This window comes from Polypterus senegalus, chromosome 9 (genome assembly GCF_016835505.1).
Source record: "Polypterus senegalus isolate Bchr_013 chromosome 9, ASM1683550v1, whole genome shotgun sequence".
Lineage (NCBI taxonomy): Eukaryota > Metazoa > Chordata > Cladistia > Polypteriformes > Polypteridae > Polypterus > Polypterus senegalus.
Genome location: NC_053162.1, coordinates 119,178,344 through 119,206,274, shown reverse-complemented (window position 1 = coordinate 119,206,274; position 27,931 = coordinate 119,178,344). Strand labels below are relative to the sequence as shown.

General features: G+C 38.5%; 1 protein-coding gene across 2 annotated transcripts in view; it reads right to left on the bottom strand.

The window, feature by feature from the left end:
- Nucleotides 1-27,931, bottom strand: part of LOC120535666 (killer cell lectin-like receptor subfamily B member 1B allele B) — a 185,807-nt gene that overhangs the window by 106,768 nt on the left and 51,108 nt on the right. The window lies entirely within an intron of this gene.

The window sequence follows — 27,931 nt, the reverse complement described above, 5'->3', positions numbered from 1 at the left end:
TTTATTCAAATGAATTCTGAGACCAGAGATCTTTTGAAATTCTGTAAGTGCTGTTAAGACTGCAGGCACAGTATTTTGTGGGTCTGATATATACAAAAACATATCAACTGCATATAGCGAAATCTTCTTTTCAAGATCCAGTTTGATCTTTGTGATATTACCGAAGGCAGCACTTTCTCCATCCTTCTAGATAGGTCTTTGAAGAGTATCTCAACATCATTATTCAGAAGTGAAATTGGTCTGTATGATGCACATTGTAATAAGTCCTTATTTTGTTTAGGAAAGAGTGTGATTAATGCTTGGTGAAAAGTTTGAGGTAGAATTTGATTGTCTCTAGCTTCTGTAAATGTTGCTAATAAAAGGAGAGCTAGCTAAGTGGAGAATTTCTTATAAAATTCTACAGGGTACCCATCAGGGCCTGCTGCTTTCCCGATTTGAAGTGACTTTATAGCATCTAGCAATTCTAACAGCGCCAAAGGTTTATCCAGTTCCTCTGCACTAAAAGTATCTATTTATGGTATCTATAATGTATCTAGAAATGCATTAGATTGTGTGTTGTCTTCTTTAAACTCAGTAGAATATAAGGATTTATAGTAGTCTCTGAATGTGTGCATTATATTTTTATGGTCAATGATTTTATCCCCGTTTTTGTTGGTGATTGCTGGGATTGCATTGCGAACTTCTTGCTTGTGGATTTGTTTGAGGAGTGAATGTCTGCTTAATGTCTTCCAGCTGATCGGCAAGTTCTCTTAATTAAGACACATTCTCCTGAATGTGTTCCTCAGTTTTTCTCAGCATATCTTTAAAGGCTGCATCAAAATAAGTATATGTACATTTTTCCAAGTCTTTATATTCCTGCCGCATCTCTTGCAGCTCTAGCTGCTACTTCTCGTTTGTCTTGAGCAATCCATTTATTTCTTTTTTCATATTTTTCTGAATGTCTTTCTTGAGCTCACTCGTGTCCGTGGCCATGGCCAATGTTGCGATCATTTCTTTCAGTTAGGACAAATCGTTTCGGCTTTTGTGCTACGCTGGTAAAATGGCAACCCCAGCTACAGCCAATGCTTCCGGCTCGCGAGGATTAGATGAATGCGTGGACTGCAAGGCCATCTTTAGTTTCAAGTGATCTTCAAGTGACCTGCATCACTTGCACCTTTGCTCCCATTTTCGCCCTCAACTGGAGATGTTGCAGTGGAGCGGGATCCTGGGAAGTCTGTGCTTTCGCCTGCCTGTCCCAGGTCAGTCTCTGAAAGGCTGTACCTTGTACTTGGGTTTTTATGTCTGTCTAGACTTGGGTGTAGTTTTAAGTTTCTTTTCCATTTCTTTCTGACCGCCTTTCTTGTTACTCATATTTATATACTGTAGCAGAAACTCCTCGGGTTAGGATAATACAGGTTACCTTGGGATAATAAGAAATAAGAGAAATAATAAGCCACTGCTAACAAGCTCTTCTCCAGACGTCCATCTCCCGTAATGGACGAGACCAACTGGACACTCATCGATGTACCTCTTTAAATTTTAATTTTGTATCAGACAGCCAGGATTGCTAGGAGCTTGTATGGGGCAATATCTCCCCTGGGACAACAGAGGGTAGCCCCCCTAGCTACAGGGCCATGTGTTTGAAGCAGGGTAGCTCAACCCTGCTAGTGCCCATGGCCGCTGCCAATGGGCTTATGGAGTATTGCCGAGCCCTCCTCATGCAGGGCTGCTGCCACACCCGAAAGTGCAGCCGAAAGGTGATTATGGCACACCTGGAGCACTTCTGGGTGCTCTATAAAGGGGGCCACCTCACTCTATTCAGGGAGCCAGAGTGCAAGGTGGAGGACATAGCTTGCAGGAGGAAGTGTGGAGGCAGACAAAAGACAGAAGAGATTGAGGAAACAAGAAAGAAGGACTGTGATTTGTGCATTTGGTGCTTAGTGTACTGTGCTGCATAAGGTGGGAAAAGAAACAAAATTTCCCTCTCTTAATAAATGTGTGTTGTGTGCTGAACTTTGGCTCTGTGTCTGTTGTGTGTGGGGTTTGGGGAGCTGTCTAAAAATGAACATACATTTCAAATAATTCTTGCATTGTGGAATATACGTGCTAAGCTGAAAAATTAGCCTGTATGAAAACACTTTTCTAGAACAACACTTGTTTTGTTTAACTGACTATTTCAAGAATATTAATACTGAATATAATCATTAACTGCCACCCCACCCTTCTTATATAATGTTATTTTACCAAGTTCTGTTTTATATTTTCTACAATTGTTTTTATTTTCATAAGTAATGCATATTAAAAATTGAACATTTTAACATAATTCAAAACGAATTAAAATTATTTACTGTATTGTAGTACTCACTGTTATTTACAATACTTTTAGAAAAATGGTTACCTAATGCAGGAAGCAGAAAAGAAGCAGAAGCTTTACTTGCGTCCACTGTTCGTGATTTTTAAATTGAGAAGAACATGAATCTTTTGTACTACAGTATACTCTTTACCTTTGGAGAGTTAAATATTATTGATTGATTGATAGCTGGGGAATTCCGGTAAAGTTACAATTTCTTGTACCAACAATAAAATGAACAAAAAATGCAATCTGTATGAAGGATGAAATATAGGAAGAATGTAATTAAACAAGTGTAAAAAAGGCAGCAAATCTGTATGTGCCTCATTCTTTTTGCTCATGTTTTTCTAGTGATCTTTGCTATTAGCACTGAATGTATCTACAGTTTTTAGGAATGCAGTTTCAGACAGAGATGTGACATCATTGGTGACCATTTCTCATCTGTATAAAGGTGCTATTTGAACCACTCTAACATAAATACTGTAGAGCTTTATGACCAGCTTTATGGTACAGTCGTTAATCTCATATATCATCATTTGTTACCATGTGCAGGATGTATTATGTCTGAGAGACAGATGCTGACAGCTGGTAAGTGCAAAATTGAAACTCCTTTTTTTATTTACCTTTTTTACACTTCTTAGGCCAAAGCAATCAAGCTCATCTCACAAAAAGCAGAATTACAGCATATGGCTGCATAATTGAACCCCGTAGTTCAATTATGATACAGTGCACATATATATAACATTTCTCCCCCCTCCCACCAAAAGCAAAGAAATGTAAGGATGTAACAGAACAGTCAAACATGAAATGTAGCAACAAAGTCCAGCAAGTGTGTAGGGGGGGGGGATTCAATCAAGTAGGTCGTGGGGATGTGTCCTGGGGCTGAATAACAGGCTTGGCTTCATTTTGTGCTACATCAGGCTGGACAACAGAGTCTCCCAGCCTTGCGTTCGGAATGGCCAACGAATTTGCATTGTTTATTGTTTTTGTCAGCAGTATGAAATTCTACAGTAGATGATGGTAGTGACATCTTTCAAAGACTTGTGGCATGCCACGGAGAACTGTAAGTAAGACTAAATGTTGCTGGGTCAAACTGTCAGTTGATTTGTACTGGAGAGGACCAGAATGAGGCCATTTTATTATTGTGATAAGGCTTCTGAACTCTTATCCAATCCGAGACTGCTGTGTGACCTCCTTGACCCATTTTGATTGATCAAACCTTTGTTTCATTCTGTGTTGCTGCCTGGTGACAGAGTGCTTAACGTAAGGTAATGAAGGCAGGGAACAGGGCATACTCTGACTGAAAAAGTCTATCTAGAGGCAGGGTAAGCTCATAACCTAACATGAGGAATACAGGTGAGACGTCAGTTGTGGTATGCTGGGATGATCTATAGTGCAAGAGGTACTAAGCAAAGCCTGATCAAAAGAACACCCTTATACCTGGTGTGCCCTAAGGCCTTTTTTAGTGTCTGGTTGAAACATTCCACTCCTCCATTGGACTGCAGATGGTAATATGCAGTGTAAACATGGTGAATGCCTTTTAATTCCAGAACTGAGGCCCATTATCCATAGTAATGGTCTTAGGGAGATACCAGCAAGAAAATAGTGATTCCAGAATGTTAATGATGACAAAGGATGTGACTGTGCCAGTGGCAGTAACCTCTGGCCTTTTCAAGTGTAAGTCATACACAATAACCAGATGTCGCTGATGATGAGGGACACCACGGATTTCTCCCAAGATGTCCATCTGTATATGTTCCCTTAAGTTTGCGACATACTGATGCACAGTCACACCAAGAAGATAGAAGTAAATCTCCGCAGTAAAGCACTTTGTGGAGCAGGAAAGTGAGCATTCAAAAGTGTAACCAGAGCATTATAAATGTCAGCCTATCCCAAAGTTCCAAGCACTCGCTCCCCTTCCACTCCAAAGCAGTGAACGAGTTGTGCCCTTTTGTATGTGGCCAAAACATCCTTAAGCCCCAAGGCAGTGACATAGACCTCAAAGGACTAATGTCAACGAGTGCACAGAATCGGAGGGTCACTGGGTAAAAGTAGGAAGGGAGGCAGTGGTGAAAAAGAAAACTCAGCTATTCTCATCTCCAAATATTATGTGTGAGAGAGAAACGCTGACAGCTGGTAAGTGCAACACCAAAACTCCTTTTCTTATTTCCTATTTTCAGACTTCACAGACCAAAGCAATCAAGCTTGTCTCACAAAAAGCAGACAAAGAGCACATGGATGCATAATCGAACCCTGTAGTTCAATTATGACACAGTGCACATATATACAGGTGCTGGTCATAAAATTAGAATATCATGACAAAGTTGATTTATTTCAGTAATTCCATTCAAAAAGTGAAACTTGTATATTAGATTCATTCATTACACACAGACTGATGTATTTCAAATGTTTATTTCTTTTAATTTTGATGATTATAACTGACAACTAATGAAAGTCCCAAATTCAGTATCTCGGAAAATTAGAATATCAATTAAGACCAATGCAAAAAAAGGATTTTTAGAAATGATGGCCAACTGAAAGGTATGAACATGAAAAGTATGAGCATGTACAACACTCAATATTTAGTTGGGGCTCCTTTGGCCTGGATTACTGCAGCAATGCGGCGTGGAGTCGATCAGTCTGTGGCACCACTCAGGTGTTATGAGAGCCCATGTTGCTCTGATAGTGGCTTTCAGCTCTTCTGAATTGTTGGGTCTGGCGTATTGCATCTTCCTCTTCACAATACCCCATAGATTTTTTATGGGGTTAAGGTCAGGCGAGTTTGCTGGCCAATCAAGAACAGGGATACCATGGTCCTTAAACCAGGTAAGGTAGCTTTGGCACTGTGTGCAGGTGCCAGGTCCTGTTGGAAAATGAAATCTGCATCCCCATAAAGTTTGTCAGCAGCAGGAAGCGTTGCGTTGACCTTGGACCTCTGAAAACACAATGGACCAACACCAGCAAATGACATGGCACCCCAAACCATCACTGACTGTGGAAACTTTACACTGGACCTCAGGCAACGTGGATTCTGTGCCTCTCCTCTCTTCCTCCAGACTCTGGGACCTAGATTTCCAAAGGAAATGCAAAATTTACTTTCATCAGATAATTTAACTTTGGACCACTCAGCAGCAGTCCAGTCCTTTTTGTCTTTAGCCCAGGTGAGACGCTTCTGACGCTGTCTCTTGTTCAAGAGTGGCTTGACACAAGGAATGCGACAGCTGAAACCCATGTCTTGCATATGTCTGTGCGTGGTGGTCCTTGAAGCACTGACTCCAGCTGCAGTCCACTCTTTGTGAATCTCCCCCACAGTTTTGAATGGGTTTTGTTTCACAATCCTCTCCAGGGTGTGGTTATCCCTATTGCTTGTACACTTTTTTGTACCACATCTTGTCCTTCCCTTCGCCTCTCTATTAATGTACTTGGACACAGAGCTCTGTAAACAGCCAGCCTCTTTAGCAATGACCTTTTGTGTCTTGCCCTCCTTGTGCAAGGTGTCAATGGTCGTCTTTTGGACAACTGTCAAGTCAGCAGTCTTCCCCATGATTGTGTAGCAGACAGAACTAGACTGAGAGACCATTTAAAGGCTTTTGCAGGTATTTTGAGTTAATTAGCTGATTAGAGTGTGGCACCAGGTGTCTTCAATATTGAACCTTTTCACAATATTCTAATTTTCCGAGATACTGAATTTGGGACTTTCATTAGTTGTCAGTCATAATCATCAAAATTAAAAGAAATAAACATTTGAAATACATCAGTCTGTGTGTAATGAATGAATCTAATATACAAGTTTCACTTTTTGAATGGAATTACTGAAATAAATCAACTTTGTCATGATATTAAAATTTTATGACCAGCACCTGTATAACAGGATAATACACAAATGGGACAGTTTTGAATCAAGCAGCATTGAATCAAATTTAGCACATGTGTACCAAACAGTACAGGTAAATGCAGGGGCCTCTGATCTATTGCAGCCAGACGCTGATCATTTTGATTATCATTTTTAATTCAGCCCCAGATAATTGCGCAGCCCCACACCCCCTTTTTTTTAATATTGGAAGGACAGTTGTGAAACTTCAAGGAGGAATATACTGTACCCCCTCCACCCAACAATTAAATTATATACAGTATGTTAACTAAGCAATCCCAAAACTTCAAGGGAGTACTTTGATTTTATTTATCAAAGTTGTCTGAGTAAAACTAATGATAGCATTCATAATAAATCCAGATATATTGGATATCCCAGCTGAATGAGGCATTAGAAGGTAAGGGAAAATTATGATTGTTGGCAGAAATCCTAGTTTATATGTGACCTGGAAACAGAAGTATACAGTAGATTGTGGCTATGGATGTATAAATTTGACCTTTCTTAAGGGACATGAAAAATCTATTATAAAGGACTACATGGGTACAGTCTAAAGTTGCTAAATGCAGAAATTCAAAATAAACTCATACGAGTGTGTGACTTTGAAAAATAGATTCATGTTAATAATATTAGATTTAGCTAGACTAAGCCAATGCCATCTAAATGCTACCTTAGCATAGGAAAATGCAGTTTCCTTACCAGTAAAGGTTTGAAGATATACTCACTATTCAGAAAACAGTCACTGATATGTACAGTATGATGCAGATTTAGAAAGCACCGCTATACTTTTATACAGTGAAATTGATTTCTTTACCTACAATGAAACATTTAATCTGTTTCCATGAGTAAGAACAACTTTTCTTTAATTAACTGCAGTACAAACTAAAAAGAATAAATAAAATTCTAAATGTTAAAGCAAATATTAAAGTATAATTTTGGTTTAATGCTTCTGTGTCCAGCTTCAATTCAGGGACCCTTAAACCAAAGCTACATATCCATCCATCCATTTTCTAACCCGCTGAATCCGAACACAGGGTCACGGGGCCAAAACTACATATACATTGCATATTATGCAGTCGATTAATTTATGTTATGCTCTATTATTTTACATTTTTCCACATCTTTAAAAGTTAATTCTATAAAGCCTTTTGTAATTCTAAAATTCATGTTGTCCATTCTTTTTAAATGATTGCTGACCATAGCTAGATGTTTAACTTGAGCATGGGAAAGGGCAAAGTTCAGTATAAATAAAATGTCTTGTTATTCTTTACAGGTGTGCTCAAAAATAGAAAATAATCAAATTAAATTCTACAAACGTCAAGAAGACAACCAAGACCTAGCCTTACATGCTAAGGTGGGGAAAACTACCTTACCTTATTTAAAAAGAATTTGACAAGCACAACTTTCCCCCAACACAGTTAGATAATTTGATCTAGCTCTTATGTAAATCTACATATCCAGAATTTTCAAAAAGAGGAACTTTGTTGGTATGTTAGGAAAACAGATAAGACACAGCATGATTCAATAAATAAAATACCTTACCTTGACAAAGCTGTGTTGTTCAAATTCGAGTTTCAAAGTGTGCCTAGGTGAATTAGATGCATTTCCCATTTAAAGAAATAGGCTTATGTTAAACTCATATTTACCTGGAAACCAATGTGATTTACATGAAAAAAACACAATTCTGTAGTCAGCATGGGTATGCATTAAAATGTATGTATGTCAGAGAGACATAATACTGATTTCAGTTGAATTGTTGTTTTACCAGCATCATCATTTCACCTTTCCTAATAGTCTGAGGCACCGCTGCAACCCAGGAAGGCTGCCATCTAGTGTCCAGGGGGAGATGTTGTGTTGGCCGTTGTGTCTAGTGTCCCGGCCACAGCATGGGCCCCAGCCATCTGTCACATATATATATATATATATATATATATATATATATATATATATATATATATATATATCAAATATATACTGTACATATATCAAATATATACTGTACATATATATATATATATATATATATATATATATATATATATATATATAGTCTGGCAGGAGGCTGGGGGCTAGACCCAGTCAGGATGCCTGGAAGGACCGGGATGCGATCTATACATTCCATGAGCGGGCAGTCGCCTTGGATAGCAAAGGGACCACGGGGAAGGAGCAGGGAGAACCTTCCAGCCATGCCTGAAGTGCTTCCAGGTGCTCATGCGGCACTTCTGCCACACCAGGAAATGCTGCCGGAAGAACATCAGCAAGCTCCTGGAGCACATCCTGGTGATTATAAAACGGGCCACCTTCCTACAGTTGGGGAGCAAGAGTCTGGTGCTGGAGGTGGACAAAGCTCCAGCAATGGAGGTAAGAAAGGCGGCCCACAGACATTTGAAAGGCCCGTGGTTTGGTTTGTTTAGTTTAGCACTGTGTGCTGTGCAGGACTTTGGTGAAAATAAACATGTGTTTTATACTTGTACTGGTGTCTGTCTGATGGTGTTCGGGTGACCTCTCACAATATACAGTATATATTGTGCTAATTTTTTCCTGCATTATTTCATAAATTCTAGATTTTTTATAAGCTTTACATCAAAGTTATTCCTTAAATATAGCTCCTGGTCTTTTATATCCTGAAGTATTTGGTCTTTTCTCCTGTGTATATCCTCCTTTATATCCTTCTTTACATCATTTACTTTTACCCTGTGTGCTGTGATCAATGCCTTAGCTCAGACAGCTTGTTTCCATGTTCTCCATGTTCTGAAAGCAGAGTTTCGTATCCCGTTGGAGTTGATGCTGTTGACTCACAGTAGGTGTTGATTGTAGTTGATGGCAGAGATAGAGAGGCCACATTTGTTTTTGATATACCATGTGAGATCGGTGAGTTCTCAATTCCCATCTCACTGGAATTTTTCTTCTACATTCTCTGTCAGTTGGAGAAGATGCTACATTATGAGGTCTTGGCTGATCGATTCCTTCATCTGTCTCTTCCAGCTCAGTCTGTGGCAGACCGTATCATGAACTTGAGGTCAGTTTAGACTTTGATGAAACTTTTAGCTACCTTTTCCTTCTTTTTCTGAACCTTTGGTCTCCCCTTCATGTTTTTAATATACTGTACATGTAATTGATTTTTCTCGGGTTAATTAAATACAGGCTCTCTCGGAAAGATAATAAAAAAGCCAAATAACACTGCTGCCAGCAGAGCACTATCTCAGATGTCCATCTCTCACAATGGATGAGACGGAAATTTTTTTTTTGGATAATTTTTTTAAACTTCTTATCATCAACAAAATCTGTTAACATCTCTAACTTTTTATTTTAATTATTTTTAACAATGTTTTCTTTGCATGGGTTCATTATTAATCTTTTTTCAAGTGGCATGCAGTTGTTTGAAGTTGTTTGGAAGTTTATTGTTTGGATCATGAGGGAGCACAAAGGGAGAACATCCTAATCCTACATAGAATGGACTTGCCATTTGAAACCACTTTGTCACTTCCCTTTTTATTGTTATTTATAAGTTTACTTCTTTTCTTTGTTGCTGTCATTTAAAACATGTCCATTATGATGGCCAACATTCTCACTTTTTTTCTTAGTAATTACTTGCTAAATCTTGTTTGCTCCTGAAACACAGGAAGCCATCTATTTATTTGCAGTCTTTAATGTCTGATACTTGTTAGAGGCTCCATGTAATTTTAATCTGAGTTTGGTTGTCATTTTTGCTTTACCAGATGCAATTTTTAGACATTCATTCACTTTATTATAACTGTTGCATATGTGAAACTGAATCTTAAAATAACCCAGTTTGTACTCATAATGAACAATTATGTTTGTATACGAGTAAAAGATTATTCATTTGCTCCAATTAGAACCTGAGATGGTTTTGTAAATAGTGAATTAGAATCAGTTAAGATAAATAAAAGAAGTATTCTAAACAAGAGAAACCTGATGACTGTGTTGTAATGCAATTATCGCAATAAAAAAATATGTATAAAAAATGTAAGAATCTGTTTTTTCACTACTATATAACCTTGAGCACTCGATAAAAGCTAGATTTTTTCTTTTGTCCAATGTTCTCTATGTTATGCAGTCTTTTGTCTCATAAAACTGATTACAGCAAAAATTATAAAAAGTATATTATTAGCTAGTACCTGATTTAAAGCCAGTCACACATTAAGTGCTTTGAGTAAAACAAAAAAGATGTGCAATTCTTTGTTGCCAACAGAAAGCTTTCTACATAATAATACAATGTTGCTAACTTTCAAACTGCTCCTGCTCATCATTGCATGCCTGTTTATCTAAGATGGGTCCAGCAACAGAAAAACCAATGCTTTAGCTTACATACAACAGGTCATACAAACATTCTTCAAAATAAGACATGCAAGTGTTTTTGAAATGAACATCTTATAAAATGAAAATACTACCATACAATGATTTTAAGGCTATATAGCAATATTCAGTTACCTCTAATATCTGCATATACAAATGAGTGTTTCTTATTGTGATGTGATCCTTACACAATATACTGTATGTGCATGTGTAATGACTGACAATAAGTGACACTTTCAAGATAAGCAACTAATACTTCATGGTGGTATCTTAACTACCTCTTTTGAACAATTAGTTATATATAAGGGGAATCAAATATCTACCTCCTTGTGCAAAATAGTGTGCCTAATTGTGAATAAACAAATCTAGAAGCTGACGGCTAGCTAGCTGGCACCATGCACACATTTTTTACCACTAACCAAACATTTTTCAAGGCAAGTTAAAAAACGTATCATACTTTTAAAATGACTAAACAAAAGGTGTTCACTGTTTTATTAGTTTGACTAACAATCTGTTTGCATGAAACACATTTCACTGCTGTGCTTTATGAGAGGGTATGTGCTGGCAATGAGAGAGATCTAGGGGCTGTTGTAGCATGTCAACAAAAGGTATCCTAAAGTCATATCTACAGTATAACAGTACTAACATGAGAATACCTTGAAAAGATACCAGCATTAAAAGGTTCTCTAGCTCTCAAGGTTGTAGTCAGGGGTCTAAACCTGCAAAGACAGAAACCTTTGTCAAGAGGCCACAGTGTGACAGCACACAGTCACTTTCTGGGATAAAGTGCATTGCATTTCCTGTCAAACAGAGCAGGTTAAACTAGAGGCTGCCTGAGACACCATGCACCCTCATAGTTCAAGAGTACATGAAAAATGTGAAAGACAGAGAGAGAGTTCTAAACTATTGTTCCACTACACAAAGATAGAGGTGATTTTAAATTGTGACATGAAAGTAAAGCTGGGATGGAGTTTAAAGCTGACTATAGCTAGAGTGTCTTTGTGATTTGGACTTTCGGAAGAGTGATGGAGTAATGAAAAAGGCAAAAGGTATGGGGAAGACTGATTAGTGGTACTTGGGAGATGAACAAGTGAGTGGCTAACACTCCCAATAGACAGGGCTTCAGCCTTGTAACTATTTAGGACATACTGCATAAATGCATTTGCTCCCTAATGTCATTTTCATTTCTTCCTTATTTAGATTCTTGTTGCATATGTTTACACTGGATGATTTGCGGGTTTTGCTGCTTTTGAAGGTTTTCCTGGCAGCTCAGTGTTAGCACTGCTGCCTCACAGCAGGGAGATCAGGGTTTGTATCCATGGGTGTTCCCTACATTAAGTTTGCATGTTTTCTCCATGTCTATGTTGTGTTTCCTCCCATGATCCAAAGACAGGTTAAGTCAACTGGCATTGTGAAACTGGCCTATCCAATTGTGTGTCTGCTCACCCTGTGATGGACTGGCACCCTGTCCATTTGTTGTTCTTGCCTTGTGTCCAGTGATTGTTGTGTGCTTGTGTGAATGAGCTCCAGTTGCTCTGTAATCCTGACCTGGATAAGTGGGTTAATAAGATGGATGGATGGAATTGTCCACAATATCAATATAGAGATTTCAGCAATAGTGGAGTGGCAGAGCATACTTAAAATGTCATGGAAAAACTAGTGAACAGATATGTCAGAGGGGACCATTTTGGTGTCAGAAGGGGAACATTTTTTTCCCTGGGTGGTTTTCTTTTTCTCTTAGGCAAAGAAACATTTAAATGCCAGTAGATGAAAGGGCAAAAGGCACCCATTGTTGGGACCAGGGTGATAAGTGGAAAGGCACATTTCCTGAGTAATTGTGTTATAAGTTATTGCTGTTGACTGTCTATAGGAATAAATGTAAATATTCACTTGCTTTGACTCTGTTGTTTAAACAATCAAAATATGCTTACACTACTACTGGTCAAAGCAAATTGATATGCACCATCGTTTGATAAATCCTCACGTTAATCTAGGCAGGGACTGAAGCAGATATATACTTCTCAACAGTGGGTGGTACAGTGAGAGACACAGTCCACCGAAAACACTGTCAAGACCATTCACACAGAGTACAGGGGTTCACAGGCAGACAAAGGTACGTGACTGTCAAGACACGAGGAACATGAATGTGACACCTACCACCAGGGAGGAAGAGACAGTTCCAACAGAGAGACACTGGTTGTGGGTCCAGCGGGAAGACTCACGAAAGGACCAAGTGCAGCTGACAGACAAGAAGCAAGACATGCCTAGGTTGTTGCAGCAACACAAGGAGTCCAGATGTGAAAAAAGAACGCTCACTCCACGAGGAAGAGACGCTGACAGGGATTAGGCAATTCAACTAAACTTCTGTTGGGAAACAAGCATCCAGTGTTTCCGTGGACAGTTGGTACACAGTGTGGAAACTGCACTTCGCACCATTAAAAGTTGTAACCTCCACTGTTTGTTTTTAATGAATTTTTAGAGTGTGGACTCTGTATTTTATATGGTGTATCTTATATTGTATGGTATAATACAAATTACTGTTGCTTTCCCTGAAATTGCTACCCTGTCTTTCATTTTGTGTTTGCTCACCACCCAATTTAAACAAACCTGTGTGATATTATCTATAACTCTCAAGAGTTCCTAGTCTTTTAGTAAAAGTGGCTGGCATAGTCAGATATTTTAATTGTGTCTAGGTTAGATTATCTATAAGTGTGCCCAGACACACGTTACTGATAATCTGGGTAACATGTAGGGCAAATACTTTTCTGTGTGTATATGATAAGGAAAAAATTACAATAATGCCTCAAAGGAGGTATTCGTATGCGTATCCTAAGCCATTTTTAGGAGACATTAAGGTATACTTATGTGGATGGCAAAAATGCATCTTTTTTCTCTTACAGCTTATTGTGCAATTGTTAGTAGCTCTGAGGCTAAGGCTCTGTGCTGATATCTAGAAGGTTGCCAGAATAAATCTTATTACTGACAGAAGGGACCTTCTTGAGTAAGGCCCTTAACCTGAAAAAATGCTCCAGAGGTTGCTGTATAATGGCTGAACCCATGCTCTGACCCCTAAAGGTCATGCTAAAACACAATTTCCCTGAGAAGATTAATAAAGTATGTCAAAATAAAAAAAGTAGCCAAAACACCAAATACCCACCATCTCCAAATAGAAACATGGCACCTGAAAAACTTTCCACAAATAGTGAAAAGGTTAAGATTTTGGGGTCTAAAAATAAAAATGGCAACTAATAAAAACTCACAATAAATAATTCACAGTCCACTTCTGTTTTGCAGTTTTTATATTGCATTAGTTATAAAGTAATTGTGGAGATTACTGAGTATAGACCAAAAACACAATTGGAGTTCTTGAAGAAAAGGGCAGATTAAAAAAACTAAATTAAAAATATTTACAAAACTATGCATGCCTCCAAAAAATCTTTCTAATTCAATCTGTCACACACATTGCATAGGAAATTACAAATAGTCACACGATACTTAGTAGTCACAGCAACTTGAAACGGTGAACAACAATGTATATGATACTGCCGGAATCCATCAGGGCTTGTACCTTATACCCATTTACTATTACAACTACCGTGTAAGGGGTTGATAAGGGGATTAGCCAGAGCACACCACCCCTCTCTCTCTCCATCTGCGCAGACCCCTTCGTCGCCGAGCAAAAAATGCGGCCTTGCAATCAGTGACTTCGATGCTCACTCCAACTGGTTAAGACAGGGCTCAGGTTTAGGGACACACACTGGTTAGGTTTCATATCGACACTGCTCGGTTTTTCCAGAGTGTGAAGCCACCCAATGTTTCTCAACGTCCTCTATGAAGTTCATCATGTTTTTAAATTATTGTCCCCAGGCAAGCTGGGTGAGATATTCAGGTAGAGTGTTAAGCACAAGGAAACAGGAAAGTTGTTCCCCCTCCTGTTGGGCATTGTTTCTATCTGGCCGGAGCCAGCATCCGATTTTTCCCAATAAGCTGAGGGCCTGAGGGTGGGTTGGCTGCTCTGGATCAAACTCCCACTTTGATAGTTTCCTTGCCTGCTGGCCCAGGGCTCCCCCACCTTTTCTAAAGGTCTTTGCCTTTGTGGGGTTCAAATGGGCAGTCTCTTCCTCCAGGAGACCATAACAAGCCTCATGTACATCTCCCTTCCAACATGGCCCTATTCTGTTAGCCCCTTCACATTGTCCCTGTGGACTGTAATAAATACTGACCCCTGGGATAGAGCTTGTGCCTGGTGCTCCTGACCCACACCCCATACTCAGCCACTTGGGTACGGTACTCTCTCACCTGGACCCAGAAGGGCTGAAGTTCAGTTTTTAGGTGCTGTTCCTGGTTATTCCTGGAGACAACCATCCTGCTGACTATGCCACTGTGAAAGGATTTGACAAACACAGATAAAAGTTTGGGTGTAGCAGCTTGTATACTTGAAACAGGCTGCCAACAATCAGGTCTCAACAGACTTCAGTGCAACAACAGAACAAAACAGACAGGCAAACATGACGGTTTTAAAGTCGTCCAGGAGAAGTGATGTCATCATGTTCAGGCAAAATTTTCCATAGTCGGTCTGCTAATGAAAAAGAGGAAGGATCAGTGCACTCTGCTACCCCGGTCTGCCAGGGAATTATCCCTTTTTGAGCCCTCCAGTTGCTTCCCATGCGCACGTGTGTGACAATGGTAATATAGTAACTTCAGATTGCACTTAAGAGTCATAAATACTGTTCTAAATGATACCATGGTAAGAGTTTGGATTCTAGGCCTTAGATATTCTTGACTGCCATGTTTCATTCCTAGCAAGTCCTTAATTGAAGAACAAATCATGCTATTAGCAAAATTTTGTTTTCCTGTCAAGATGGAACTCTCCAAGATTGTTTGTTTCAATTGTCTAAAGCAAGTCTCAAGTTGACTCTTGGGGCACCACAGTGTCATTATGGATTAGCTTCTTCCTGGTGCCTTAAAATGCTAGGGCAAGCTCTAACCATCACATCATCTTTGTATTAACGTGGTATTTCCCTCTACTTACCCTTTACTTATTTTCTTCAATGGTAAGTGTACTCATCAAGTTTGTTTATAGATTGGTCTACTGTTGCACTTTAAAATTAACACATACAGTACATACACAGATATACACATGCACACAGATCCTAAACAGAAAAGTACCTTATGAAAGAGGTTTACACATGCACATTATTCCCTAGCACTTTAACACACACAAGTACCGTATGACTAACACATGCACAGTCCACTTTCCCTAGTACTCCAAGAGACTTACTTATCATAGGCTTGAACAACATGCGATGTCTTAGATAAATCTCAGACTTAAATATTACCTTTGGTCTGCAAGAATTTATTAAAACATAGAAAGACTCAACATCCCTGGCTACAGGCCATTTTATCAACCAGTGAATGTTTCAATTTAACACACTGTTCATTACTGGACAGTGCTCATCGTCCGTACCTCGATAAACCTTGGAGCTTGGATCATATGGCAATTCCGCACTATTGTAGGTGCTCAAAGAAATTTACCTTATTACTTCGACCACTCTAAATATGAAGACAAAGTATAGAAAGTTAAAAGCAGCATGATATTTATTACATGAATAATATGGATGTATGGATAATACCAGTAGAAAAATGCATAAAAGAAAATATAGATAGGGAAGTCTGGATATATATAGTCATTAGAAAAAGCTTACAAAAAAGTAAAGATGACAAGGATGAATGTCCTAGACGGCTTGTGATCTAGCACTCGTACTTGTTCATTAGATGGTTTTCTGACAATCAGATGGAAATGGCTGCATGTTGACGTTGCTCTGTTCTCTTCTGATGTCACTCTATTCTCTTCTTCTTCTGTCTTCAGACGAAGCATGTTTCTTATAAAATTCTACCAAGGGGATTTTGCAAGATGTGATTGTTAGATATTCTGTTTGGCTGTCTGTCAATATGATAAATTAATTCACTCATCCGTTTTCCCAAACAATAAAACTTTTTGATGATGTTTAGCAGTATTATGCATGAACTAGTTCAAAAGAGCGTGTTCATTGAACAAGCTCTTTTTACTAAGAATGGTGAACTTAACATATTTGTAAGTAAAGAACCTGAACATGAGCTAGTTCAGTTTTATGTGACATTCTGGATCTGGTTTAGGTCCAGATTAAATGTTTTGCCTTACCCTGTAATGAGGTGGGGAGCCAAGTCCGTATTCAGATAAGCAAAAATAATGGATTTTTATGAATATTTATTCCATACAAATTTGTTTCCATTTATTTGTATTCAGAAAAAATAACGTGAAATCAAATAGACACTGCCTGTGTCTGCCTACTTGTGCTGAAGCTGCACCCCCACTGACATGAGCATGTGGTGAAAGTCCGCTTTTGCTTTTAGGAAAATGTTGTACTTTCCCCAGACATGCAATATGTGACACAAATTTTGAGCAGCAGGGTAACAGGTTGGTTCACCTACACACTGGTTCCACATTCACCATTTGTGTCATACAGTTGGAAATGGAGCAGTAATTTATATGTATACTTGCATTTATTTAATTTCTTTTTTGACCGGGAAGATATTAGCATAGGGTGGCACAGTGGTGCAGTGGTAGCGCTACTGCCTTGCAGTTAGGAGACCCAGTTCACTTCACGGGTCCTCCCTGCATGGAGTTTGCATGTTCTGCTCGTGTCTGCGTGGGTTTCCTCCGGGTGCTCCGGCTTTCTCCCACAGTCCAAAGACATGTAGGTTAGGTGCATTGGCGAGCCTAAATTGTCCCTAGTGTGTGCTGGGTGTGTGTGCCCTGCTGTGGGCTGGATTAAACCATCTTTACTAAAAGCACTGGATAAAAGTTTAACCTACTGCAAATTGTCCACATTTCTCCATAATAAGTTTCCACTTATTTCCTTTTTATCTGTTACCTAAAAGGCTTTATTGCCTCTACCTTTAATTAAATTATTAAAGCCAGTTACTCAATTCATAGATTTTCATATTGCATGTTTTGTCAAACTGCTACCCTCATACGTTAGGAATTCTGCAGATTTTATATGACACATATTGCCTGTTCCTAATTAATCCTAGCTTTCATTCAGTACATATAAAGTCTTTAAATGCTAACATTTCTCAGTCAGATATATCTGCAGTGGTCCAAACTGCTTCAACCCTGTAATTTCCAAATACAGTAAATGTCATTAAATTTGTATGTGACCCCACTTCTCTAGCTCTCCAGTTGATTTTGCACTTAATAATTTATTTTACAGACAAAGTAGTAGCTGTTGTGGCAGTCTTCAGTCTAAGTACTCCTGTGGCTATATTTAAGGAACTATTTATTTTGTGAGAACATAATCCCATCATAATAAAATTAGAGGTGTGAAATAAAGGCCAATCTCAAGTTCAAAGGTTAGAGGACCAACCCAGATTATTGAATAACAATAATAAATTATATAAACAAAAATACATCAGATACTGGAATTAACAAATGTGCAGCCATCTTAATGAAGTGGATCTCTGCATCACTCTCTCTTTCTGAATTGCTTGAAAACTGGTAAAATAAAAAACCCAAAAGACCTGACTACTGTTGGTAGGCTCTTTGCTTGGAATGACTGCTGGCCGTGGTCAGGCCTCCTCTGACTACGTTCATTCTGTGGCTATTTGGAGCAAAGGAGGGAAAGACATGGCAAATTGAATCTCTTCCAGTGGTGGTTTCGCTTTTCTTATCAAAGCCATGAAGGTGCCCCCATGCACACTTGCGTGACAGTGGCTAATTGACACTAATGATTTGGCTATGATTTGTGATAGGGATTTCTTCTTCTTTCGGCTGCTCCTGTTAGGGGTTGCCACAGTGGATCATCTTTTTCCAAATCGTCCTGTCTCCTGCATCTTGCTCTGTTACTCAGACAAAATGAAATGATAAAGTCTTCTAGAAATGGTAGTGATGATGGCTACAATGTTTGCTTTAAGATTAGAAATCATGATACTGCCAACCTCCACCCCTTCCTCCTTATCCTATGTGAAAGGTATGCACAAATGGGATACCCGCTATGACTCAGAAACTGATCATCAACTCCAAATTATTTTGCCTTCTGATACACTGTTAGATTGGTTGAGTTGAAGGCATCATGGATATTTTCAGGCCACAATATCTGTAAAAAAATCATTGGCAATTGCAAATCACCCACCCATTTTCACTTCAAAGAACATTTTACAAAAGGTGTAACGACACTACAAGAATGAATAAAAATCAAAAACTCAATTGCTGTAGAATCCAAATCCAAAATGTTCATTGATAAATTAGCTGCGCTGGAAGATAGTTATAGAAAGAACAACATCGGAATTGGAGGTCTCTCTGAAAACTATGGAAGTCCAAAGCCAGTGAAATTCATAGCTGAATTATTCTCTAAAATAACTGGAGAGGACTTTAAATCAGACACAGATCTCACCAGCTTATCTCATACATGGCTCAAATGCCTCAAAACTGAGAAACCTGATTGTCTGAATCGACAATCTATGGGTTAAAGAAAACTTGATGTCAACTCTCAGACAGAAAAAGGAGATCATATTTGAAAATAACTGCATTTGTGTTTTCCCAGATTTCTCCCCTTCAACAGCTGACAAACGAGTTGCATTCTACAGCATTAAACAGTGCTTATGCAAAACTGAAATCAGATAAAGCTTTATGTTTCCAGCCATATTCAAAGTGATTACTGATGGCCACTTCTACATCTTTAGTTCTCTTGAAAAATGCCTAAAATTTAAAAACATAAGGCTCTGATGCAGTTTTGAATAACCCAGCTCCTCCACCTGAGAAAAACCAGGAGCCCACACTGACTAATAGGATTTAGTTACACTGCCAGCCACTGAGCCACTCTTCCAGTACTGAGGGCTCAGCCTTTCTCTACATTAAACAGTGTACTTTTTATATTCTCCTCCCTCACCAAGCCAGGATAACTGAGCCATAGTGGACGAGGCCTTAGCCCTTATAAAGAGGATGTCATTAGGTGACTGCCCTGCAGCTGGACAGAACTACCTGCTCCCCTAAAGGGGAAAACAACTAGTGAATTTTTTAAGCACATGGAAATGCTTTTACTAAAAAATGTTTCTTTACTAAAAAGCTAATTTCATTACCAAGAAAAAGACTGATCTTCAAAAATGAAATGTTTAAGAGATGTTTAAACATTTTAAATAGACTGCAGTAGAGGAAAACAAAACTTTAACATAGAAGGCAGACAGATACTATTAAATAATAATTTAGCATCCAGGATTGCAGTGTTAAAATTTCAACTTCTGAACATACAGAACCTTGGAAAAAAGTAAATATGCTAATGTTATGGATTGATCAGGTACTCTAGTTTTCCTACAGTAGATAATTCACAGTTCACCTGAGTAATTAAATTTGAATGAAATATTTTTTTATCAATATATTTCTTATTTCCTTTTAGTGACAGATGGCAAATAGATAAGTGGTAGAAACAAATGAAGGTTGAAACAAATGAAAGAAAAAAGCTTCTCACAGATAAATATTATCTAGAAGTGAATCAACTAAAACTAATTCCAGGAAAACACACATTAAAATAATAAGTACAACCTAAACCAAAGCTGCTTTTAAGTCAAACATTTCTTTCCATCACCTATGCTGATGGTTGGTTTGCTGCAGCAACTAAACAGGATAAAATATGTTTGTGTAGGTGTTAGTCTTGTGGAAAGACACTAAACAGCAAACACTCAAAGTGACTTGGTTAGCTTAAAAAGGGACAGGACAGCTACTGCTTAGCATGAGACAGTTGTCTTGATAAGAAAAAAAAACCACCAAGAACCTAAAGATCACTATAATATTCAACAGCATACTAAAATGTTTGTTTTAAAACCACAAAAGAAAAACAAAAGCCTTTGCCTTCCTTTGAAAAGCAGTAGTACAATAATTAGTTTATACTAATAACACCATGGACCATGTACATGTTGCCACAATGACCACAATATGGCAATACAACATTTGCAGCATGGGAAATGCTTTTATTGCAAAAAGCAAAAAGACAAACATTTATAATGTCAAAATCAGGGCAAAGGTGGCCTAAAATCACTAAGGCATTGACAGTTCCCCAAAATGTAATCTTTGAACATATTAAAACACAGAAAGATTGAAAGACAAAATAGTTGTAGATAATTTTCAGGCGTTTATGACCTTCCTAAACTGTAGCAATGCCAGTTTGCCTTTATTCCAACTAGATCCTGGTGGGATTCAGGTAATCTACAAACCAGCAATGCAAGGGCTCCTGAAACACAAAAAGTGGAAAAATATTAACTTTGGTCAAAAAAAGAAAAAAAAAAACAACATAGTGGAAAACCACGAAAACCCAAACCTGGGACCATTCTGCATTGCTGTAAATGGCCAGCATCTCAAACTTCTTTCCTGAACTTCCTGGATATCAGTGCACAAAAGGGCCCTTTCTGGGTACATAAGCACAGAGGTCGAGAATGACATGTGCTGCACATAGCATTTCAAACATTAGCCCTTCTGTCAGTTTTTCATGATTCAAATAGCTCTAATATGATCCATCTAATCTAATTTAAAATTGGATATCCTGGTAGTAATGGTCATAATGCAGCAAACTACCAGGTACCATGGTACCCACTAATGCACACATCTATAGGGCCAGTTTGAAATCAGAAATTAACATAATATGCTCTTGAGATGTGGAATGAAAAAAAGGACCTACAAAGACAGAATGAGAATGTGCAGAATCCAAATACAGTGGTGAAAAAAGTTATTTGATCACCTGCTGAATTTGTAAATTTGCTCACTTACAAACAAATGAACACTCTCTCATTTTATGGTAGTTTCACTTTAATGGAGAGAGACAGAACCAAAAACCCAGAAAAAAACACATTACATAAAAGTTATAAATTGATTTGCATATTATTTAGTGAAATAATTATTTGATCCCCTACAACCCAGCCAGAATTCTGGCTCCCACAGATTGGCTATGTGCCACACGAGCACATATGCAGGCCTGTCTTAAATTTGGCAGTGAACATCTAAATGATTCAGAGAAGGTTTGGGAGAAAGTGCTGAGGTCAGATGTGCCTTCTTAAGCAGGGGAACTTGCAGGAGCCATTACGGCAATGTGTGTAACCAATAGTGTTCTTGGTGACTGTGGTCCCAACTGCCTTCAGATCATTAACAAGCTCATCCAGCATAGTTCTGGGCTGATTCCTCACCTTTCTCATGATCATCCCCACCCCATGAGGCAAGATCTTGCATAGAGCTCCAGACCGATTTCAAGTGATGGTCATTTTATATTTCTTCCATTTCCAAATAATCACACCAATAGTTGTCACCTTCTTACCAAGCTTTTTGTTAATGGTCTTGTAGCCCATTCCAGCCTTGTGCAGGTCTACAATCTTGTCCCTGACGTCCTTTGACAGCTATTTCATCTTGCCCATGGTGGTGGAGAGGTTGGAATGGAAGAAATTGATTCTGTGGACAGGCGTGCTTTATACATATAACAAGTTGAGATCAGGAGTATCTGTAATTGATTGCTGCGGTGGGATGGCACCCTGCCCTGGGTTTGTTTCCTGCCTTGCACCCTGTGTTGGCTGGGATTGGCTCCAGCAGACCCCCGTGACCCTGTAGTTAGGATATAGCGGGTTGGATAATGGATGGATGGATGTATGTAATTGATTGATTGTAATCTGTGTGGAGCTGGAATTCTGCCTGGTTTGTAGGGGATCAAATACTTATTTCACTCAATGACATGCAAATCAATTTTTTTTTTTTTTATGTAATGTGTTTTTCCTGGATTTATGGTTGATATTCTGTCTCTCTCCTTTAAAATGATACTACCATAAAAATTAGAGAGGCGCCTTGTATAAATAAAATGTATTATTATTATTATTATTATTATTATTATTATTATTATTATCATTATTATTATTATTATATCAGTCTGTTACAAATACATTCTGAACAGATATTCCCTTTGTAACTCATTCATCCTGCAGAAATACCATATACTGTATATTCATGTGCTGTTTCACTACATTTTTATATTTGCACTACAGTAAAAACACACTATGTTGTGGGTTGTGCTTACCATACAATAAATATGAAATCAGTTTCCTCAATGCAGTTTTAATCTTCTTCATTTGTTTCAGTTCAGGTCATTCTCTGCCTCCTTCCCCAAAGAATAGAGAAAATAGCTGACCTTTACTTTTATATACTTGAGGTTGAGGTTTGTAGTAAATACAATAAATGTGAAAGGTCATCTGATATTTCAGGCACCACTCTATGCATAAATTTCTCCATTCACTACCTTAATAACAGGAAATTTGCAGTAAATATCTTACAAAACCAATTCAAAGTTTTCAGCATATTAGCTGTGTTACCTGACTATGCCAGGGAAATTTTGTAAGACAATCTGTCTCTCTTATAGTGTTATTGGTTAATCAGATGTATCAGAAGTACTATGTAACTAAGTGCTTTTCTGTATAGAATACTTGTTAATTACCAAGGGGGTAATATTATTGGGAGGCAGTGTGGTGTAATGGTTAAGGCTTTGGCTCAAATACTACTACTGACACTCTGTGACCATGAGGAAGTCACTACAACCTGCCTGTGCTCCAATTGGAAAAAACAAATTAAACACACCTCGAAACTCAAATTACACATAGTCTTTATGAGAAATGTAAATCTAGCTTTATTCCACAACACATAAATCCATCTCACCTTATCTTGTTTAGCCAAAGATATTCTAATTTCCAGAAAAGCACAAAATTCCTTTTGTTATGTAATGCTTTTATATTTATAGCACCATTTTTGATACTGCAAATCTCTCAGATCCCCTGCCAGTAGCAAGACATGGTGCCATTGGTCTCATTTCTGTTTATATTTTGCCTTTGATGACACTTAATCATATTTATTAATTAAAGCTAATCAATCAATCAATCAACATTTATTTATATAGCACATATTCATACAAAAAAATGTAGCTCAAAGTGCTTTACAAAATGAATAGAGAAATAGAAGACACAATAAAAGATAAACATAAGTCAACATTAATTAACATAGAATAAGAGTAAGGTCCGTTGGCCAGGGTGGACAGAAAAACAAAAAAACTCCAAAGGCTGGAGAAAAAATAAAATCTGTAGGGGTTCCAGACCAAGAGACCGCCCAGTCCCCTCTGGGCAATCTACCTAACATAAATCAAACAGTCCTCTTTGTATTTAGGGTTTTCATGGAAGGACCTGATGATGATGGTCACGTAGACTTCTGGCTTTCAGTCCATCAATGTTGGTGCATCATGATGCTTTGAGTAGGTGGTGGTGGTGCAGGCCGCCACCACAAAGAAACCGGAAAAAGAAACAGAAGAGAGAGTAGGGGTCAGTATGGATTTTGAGCCACCATGAATAGTTATTATGAAGAATTGAACATACAGAGTATCAGTATTAAGTTAAAGTGAAGTTATAAAAAGGCCATGTTAAAGTAATGTGTTTTCAGCAGTGTTTTAAAGTGCTCTACTGTATTTGCCTGGCGAATTCCTATTGGCAGGCTATTCCAGATTTTAGGTGCATAACAGCAGAAGGCCGCCTCACCACTTCTTTTAAGTTTAGCTTTTGGAATTATAAGGAGACACTCATTTGAAGATCTAAGGTTACGATTTGGAATATAACGTCAGGCATTCCGATATATAAGATGGAGCGAGATTATTTAAGGCTTTATAAACCATAAGCAGTATTTTAAAGTCAATCCTGAATGACACAGGCAACCAGTGTAGTGACATCAAAACTGGAGAAATGTGTTCGGATTTTCTTTTCCCAGTTAGGATTCTAGCAGCTGCATTCTGCACTCGTTGCAAATGATTTATGTCTTTTTTGGGTAGTCCTGAGAGGAGTGCGTTACAGTAATCTAGTCTACTGAAAACAAAAGCGTGAATTAATTTCTCAGCATCTTTCAATGATATAAGAGGTCTAACTTTAGCTATGTTTCTTAAGTGAAAAATGCTGTCCTAGTGGTCTGATGAATATGCGATTTAAAATTCAGATTACAGTCAACGGTTACCCCTAAATTTTTACTTCCGTCTTAACTTTTAATCCTAGTGCATCAAGTTTATTTCTGATAACCTCTGAATCCATTATTGCCAATTACTAAAATTTCAGTTTTCTCTTTATTTAGTTTGAGAAAATTACTATTCATCCATTCAGAAATACCAGTAAGACATTGTGTTAGTGTATCGAAAGAGTCGAGTCATCAGGTGCTATAGATAAGTACAGCTGTGTGTCATCAGCATAGCTGTGGTAGCTCACGTTGTAACCTGAGATAATCTGACCTAACGGAAGCATGTAGATTGAGAATAACAGCGGACCCAGGATAGAGCCTTGTGGAACACCATATCGGATATCATGTGTCTTTGAGATTTGATTACCACAACTCACAAAGAATTTTCTCCCTGCCAGGTAGGATTCAAACCAATTTAAGACACTGCCAGAGAGGCCCACCCATTGACTAAGGCGATTTCTAAGAATATTATGATCAATGGTGTCAAATGCAGCACTCAGATCTAAGAGGATGAGAACAGATAAATGGCCTCTGTCTGCATTTACCCAAGTCATTTACTACTTTAACAAGTGCAGTTTCTGTACTGTGATTTGTTCTGAAGCCTGACTGAAAGTATCAAGAATAGCATGTTTATTTAGGTGGTCATTTAACTGCATAATGACTGCCTTCTCTAGAATTTTACTTAAGAAGGGCAGGTTAGAAATGGGTCTAAAATTTTCAAAGGCAGAGGGGTCAAGATTATTTTCTTGAGCAGGGGTTTAACTACAGCAGTCTTAAGACAGTCTGGAAAGACCCCCGTATCTAATGACGAATTTACTATGTCCAGAATATTGTCAATTAGCACGCCTGATATTTCTTTGAAAAACCTGGTTGGTATTGGGTCAAGGACGCAGGTGGAGGGTTTCAGTTGAGAGATTATACTATGTAATTCAGGTAAATCTATCCTGGTGAAAGCATTTAATTTGTTTATAACGGAGTACCGGGGCTTTGGAGGTTCTGCAGTGTTGGGGAGATATACTATGTTATCTCTAATATCATTAATTTTTTGAGTGAAAAATACAGCAATGTTCTCACAGGTTTCACTGGAAGTATTCTGTGGGCATTCCTTTGTGTTCCCTGGGTTTAACAGACGGTCAATTGTTGAAAATAAGACTCTGGGATTACTAGCATTGTTATTTATAATATTAGAGAAATAGCAGCGCCTCTCAAGACGGACAGTGTTATTGTATTCTGTTATTTTAACTTCAATATCTCATAATGGATAGTTAGTTTAGTTTTCCTCCATTTACGCTCAGCTCTACGACATGTTCTTTTTAAATCAGACACTCTTTGGGTCTTCCATGGAATAACAGTACTAGAGGATTTTTAACTGTCTTTTCAGGTGCAACTATGTCAACAGCAGTTCTTACTTTAGAATTAAAGTTTTCCACTTTACTATTTACATTATCCTCGCTATTATAGCTGGCATTATAAACGGACTGATTGCTTAGAATAGTTGTAAGCTTTAAAGCTGCTGATGAGTCAAAGAAGCGTTTTTTAACAAAATGCTTCTCATGAGCGTTTTCTATCTTTATTTCTATATTAAATAGTAGAAGGAAATGGTCTGATAGACCGATATCAGTGACCTGCTTTATATCAACTTTAAGTCCTTTAGTAATCACTAAGTCTAACGTATGACCTGCTTTATGTGTAGGCTGATTTACGAGCTGCCTCAAATCAAAAGAGTCCAGGAGGTTCATGAATTCCTTTACCTTTTGGTCACACTGATTGTCGACATGAAAGTTAAAGTGCCGACTATTAAGAGTGTCATAGTTTGTAACTAAAATTGACATTAAGTCAGAGAATTCCTCAAGGAAAGACGCGTTATATTTAGGAGGTCTATACACGGATAATACGAGAACGTGAGAATCTCCATGAATAACAACGGCGAGATACTCAAAGGACTTAAATTTACCAAAACTAACATCTTTACATTTTAATGGCTCGAGTAAATGTTTGCCAAACCGCCCCTTTTTCCCTGGCGGTCGCACGAGTAAAACTGTAATCCGGAGGCAGATTCGATTAAAACTGCCGCCCCATTGAATTAAGCCATGTTTCATTTAGCAATAAAATCAATCTTTCTATCACTAATAAGATCGTTTATAAAAATGTCTTGTTAGTTAAAGCTCTAACATTTAATAGTGCCATATTTAATGTTTCTGAAGGGCAGAGCTGAATTTTATGCGTGTTATGGTAATCGGAACAAAAATTAAGTTATTTTTGTTAACGCCTCTGTGTGTACTTTTTATGTAATCTACAATCCGTTTTATAGTCTTAATGCAGTGTTGATCTGAAGTAGTAATTTCAATTAAATTATTGGTGTTTATGCCGCACTGCCTAGATTTTTTACGTGCATTAAGATTTGTTATTAGATTATTAATGATGTGCACTTTAACGGAAGACTCTGTTAAGCCATTATGTCCTATCAAACCAGTAGCATTACGTAAGGGGTTAGCAGTAGAAGTAGACAGTCAAGATAGACGAATTACCTTAGCGATGTTTTCGAGAGGACCCGGCGCCAAATCTATTCGGATGCAGTCCATCCCGCTTGAAGAAGCGGCCTTTCCCAAAAAAGATCCCAGTTGTCTATAAACCCGATGTCTTGATTCTCGCAGAAGCCTCTCAGCCAGTTGTTTAAACCCAGCAGACGACTGTAGTATTCATGCGATCGTCTGACGAGAGGTAGTGGACCCGAGATGAAGATTTTTGCAGATGGGGTCCTCTCCTTCTTGTCTTCAACTAGTGCTGCGAAGTCAGCCTTGAGAACCTCTGACTCTCGGTGCCTTATGTCGTTTACACCGGCATGTAGAATGATGGATCCAATTGCCCTCTTGTGCTTCTGGTAGAAGGTCGGCGCCCGCCTCATCACATCTCGAACTCGAGCACCGGGAAAACAAGAAACAAAGGATTTTTGATTAGGGCACGTGATATTCAGGTTTCGTACAATCGAATCACCTACCACGATTACATCACCCGGGGTTGAAGGCAGACTGGGGACGCGGAGAGGGTCGAATCGGTTCTGGATTTGAATGCTCGCCTGTGCCGCTGGAGGTGTTCTAGCCTTGAACCCCCGCCTGCAAAGCTGAAACCCGTCGAGGTCTTCATCAGCGTTGTCGTTGTTCCTACGAGGCGCGGGGGTGAAGCTTACTTGCCCTTGGACTTGAGCGGCACGAGGTGGGGTTGATGTTACGCCGACTTCAGTTGTTTGGTGTGGTTTGTCCAGCAGCCGAGTCTTCAAGTCTCTGAGGTACCTTCGTCTGGACAGGAGTTTCTGAATCTGTTTGTCGAGTGCCTGGAGTTCCTCGACAACGACGGCAACGCGATTCATCTCACT